The sequence below is a fragment of the Zingiber officinale genome, chromosome 8B (genome assembly GCF_018446385.1).
Source record: "Zingiber officinale cultivar Zhangliang chromosome 8B, Zo_v1.1, whole genome shotgun sequence".
Lineage (NCBI taxonomy): Eukaryota > Viridiplantae > Streptophyta > Magnoliopsida > Zingiberales > Zingiberaceae > Zingiber > Zingiber officinale.
Window position 1 is genome coordinate 11,193,308 of NC_056001.1, and position 3,408 is coordinate 11,196,715.

Here is a 3,408-nt window from a genome sequence, read left to right on the forward strand (position 1 = left end):
CCCGTTTTTACTATAATCAAAGGAGAGAAAGTACATGTTAAGGAAATAGGGATAAGTTAAGGAGTTAGAAAGTTTAAATTTTAATATTTTTCTAAAATGTAAGGTAATTTTATTTATTGCAAAATTTATGCTTAACATGCTAGTTTAGTCATTTTTCTTTAAAATTACTATTTCAAGGTCTGCTTTTTACCCTAACTTGAACTTGGGTCGACGACCAAAAAGGAGACTGTTGGACCCCGTGGTAGTTTTGATGTGATCAACCAAGTTGGTTAGGTCTTGCTTTGTGTTTGATCCCTGTGTCTGAGTGTGCAGGAGCTTAGGATCGCAGGAAGTCGAGCGGAAGACGCAACTAACGAGAAGGACGGCACGGGAAGGGAGCCGATGGGCTCGGTGCGTCCGAAGAACGAGAGAGCTGCGGAAGAGTACTCCGGTGGAACGAGAAGAACGTGCGCGGCGTTCGAGGGACGAGAAGCCGGACGGAAGCCTGCTAGAGGAGAAGGTCGAGAATTGGGTTCGGGTGAGCCCTATTTCGGTTGGCCGCAATCACCCAAAAGAACGGAGCTTCAGAAGCCAAAGGGAAGAAGAAAAAGAGTCAAAAGAGGCTGAAATTACTGTAGCAGAAATTACTAAAGCAGGAACCTTGGAGGCGCCTTAAACATATCAAGGCACTTAACATATTCAAGGCGCGCCAAGGCGCCTAAAGGTTTGTTTGGGGCACTGAGCTGTACCCATTGCCAATACCGCGGATAAAGTTTTATCACGACCAGTTCCGGAGGCACCAACTCATCGAGGCGCCGACTCCTGGATAAGATTTCAAGACTTATATAAGGCCCCGAGCTAGAAAGTAACAACAACTCTAAATCAATCAGGTAGCTATCCAAGAATATTTCTAAGCTTCCAAAGTGTAAAAGGCTTCTCCTTTCAAGAAAGGAGATTCTTTTTAGCTTTCATCGCTCGGATTAACAACCTCCTCGTTAAAATGTGTTAAAACTCGCTTTTCTGCTTACTGCTTTAATTACTTTACTGCTTTTATTTACTATCGCACTAATTGAGTCGAAAGCACGAGGAGGGTATAGTTTATTTTTGGTTTTCAAGAATTCACCCCTCTCACCGTCGCACCCACATGATCGCGTCATCCTCCTCGATCAATCTAAATCTTGAACCCAAGTAGACATCTAAATCAAACGAGCTCATCTCATATCGACTCATTGGGCATGGCCGCGACTTCGTGGTCTCACTCCATCAAGAATATCGGTCATCCCATTATATGTGAGAGATAGATCTCATCTACATCACTCACATCCTCCTCGCATAATTTGTTACATACCCAAGAACGCTTTTATAGTCCACCCGCCACGGGTGACGCTCGACGAAACCAGCACATAACTCCTTACGAGGACTATCATGACTTTTTAGGTCCAAGGACTAGTAGTCATACTAATAAGAATATGAGAAAGTATATGACACTCATATAACGATCCATGATACTTTCTCATGGCGGGTCATTCAGTATACATTCTCTAATGCATACCCATGTGTCAACTTGATATCTCTATATCCATGACTTGTGAGATCAAGTCATCGAGTTGACCTACATGCTAGTCTTATTGCATTAACATTGTCCCTGAATGTTAATACTCGACTAGGAATGATTAAGAGTAGTGTTCCCTATATCATCTCACTATCGGTTCAACTAACCGATTGATATAGGTGAGAACCTTCTACTCAAGGACGCTATTATACTTAGTTTATTTGGCACCAATACAAGTAAGTATAATAACCAAAAATAAATGCCTTTATTTATATAAGAATATGATACAATAAGTCCATAATACAATCATCAAATGATTGACTCTAGGGCTCTAACTAACAAAAAGTGGGAGGCTAACGACGAAGAGCAACATGCGAGAGGGGGAGGGAGGCTGGCATCAACCTTACTACTAGAGCATCTAGGGATTTTGTATTGCCATTCGAAGAGGAAGCGCCGAAGCTCTCAGATATCATATAGATACAACTGATGGCTAAGGGAAAAATGATAAAACTACAACAACAACAATCAAGCCTTATTCCACTAGGTGGGGTCGTCTATATGGATCCTTTTATGTCATTGAGCTCTATTTTCTACCATATCATCATTTATACTTAAATAAAGTTTATCTTGTTTTATTGTTGCTAACTAAGTCTTTTTTGGTCTTCCTCATTTAATAGGCCTATTTGTCTCACATCGCCTAATTGGAGTATTTATTGATCGTCTAAGTACATGTCCGTATCATCTTAAACATGTCTCTCGGAGTTTTCCTTCAATAGATGCAACTCCGACTTTCTCTCTAATACTCTCATTTCTTATTTTGTCCATCCTCATATGTTCACACATCCATCTTAACATCATCTCTGCAACTCTCATCTTCTGTTTGTGCTCGAGTCATAGCCAAACATTCAGCTCCATATAACATAGCAGGTCTAACTGCGGTTTTGTAGAACTTTCCTTTAAGTTTTTGAGGTACCTTACGGTCATATAAAACACCCAACGCTCTCCTCCATGTCAACCATCTTGTTTGTATTCTATGTAAGATATCTCTCTCAATTCCTCTATCGTTTTGCAAAAATGATCCTAATATTTAAAGCTTTTCTGGCAATTCGTCATCTTCTCTCTTAACAATTTTCTCATTACGTCTAATATTGCTAAACTTAAATTCCATATATTCTGTCTTTATTCTACTAAACCTAAAATCTTTCCCTTCTAGTATTTTCCGCTAAGATTCTAGTTTAACATTACTTCTTCACATGTTTCATCTATCAAAACAATATCATTTATGCAAACAACATGCACCACAGTATTGTGTCTTGAATGTGTGCAATGAGTTCTTCCATAATTAGTAAAAAAAGATAGGGACTTAGAGCTAATCGATAAAACAACGTGATAATAATTTAATTTTATAAAACGTTATAAATAAATACATATAACGGAATAATTATCTCTTTGAAAAAGGAAAAGTTAATTATTATTTTTTAGAATTACGACCTACGAAGATGTTTAGCCTGTGAGTAGAATAACAAAAATTTATTTTGCCAACATCTAAATTGGAAAATGTTTACATGGGCATTTACTCCTTTTCTAATTTCTTGAATTATTTTAATCCATCAGTTTAGTTTTATAGAATGAGAGCCCACTCTTTTTTTTGTGTGTATAAAACAATTCGATTTTCTATATTAGAATGGGGGAAACCATTTAGTTTTAAAAGTTAAAAATAAAAATAAATTTAATTTAACTAAGTTCAATCTGTCAAGTTGTTTTATCAGAACACTTAGTCGAGTTGTTTTATCAAACAGCTTGATTAATTAATTTTCTTTTAAAAATAAGAATATATATTTTGTAAAATTAAATAGGCATTTTGCTTGCTTTCTTTA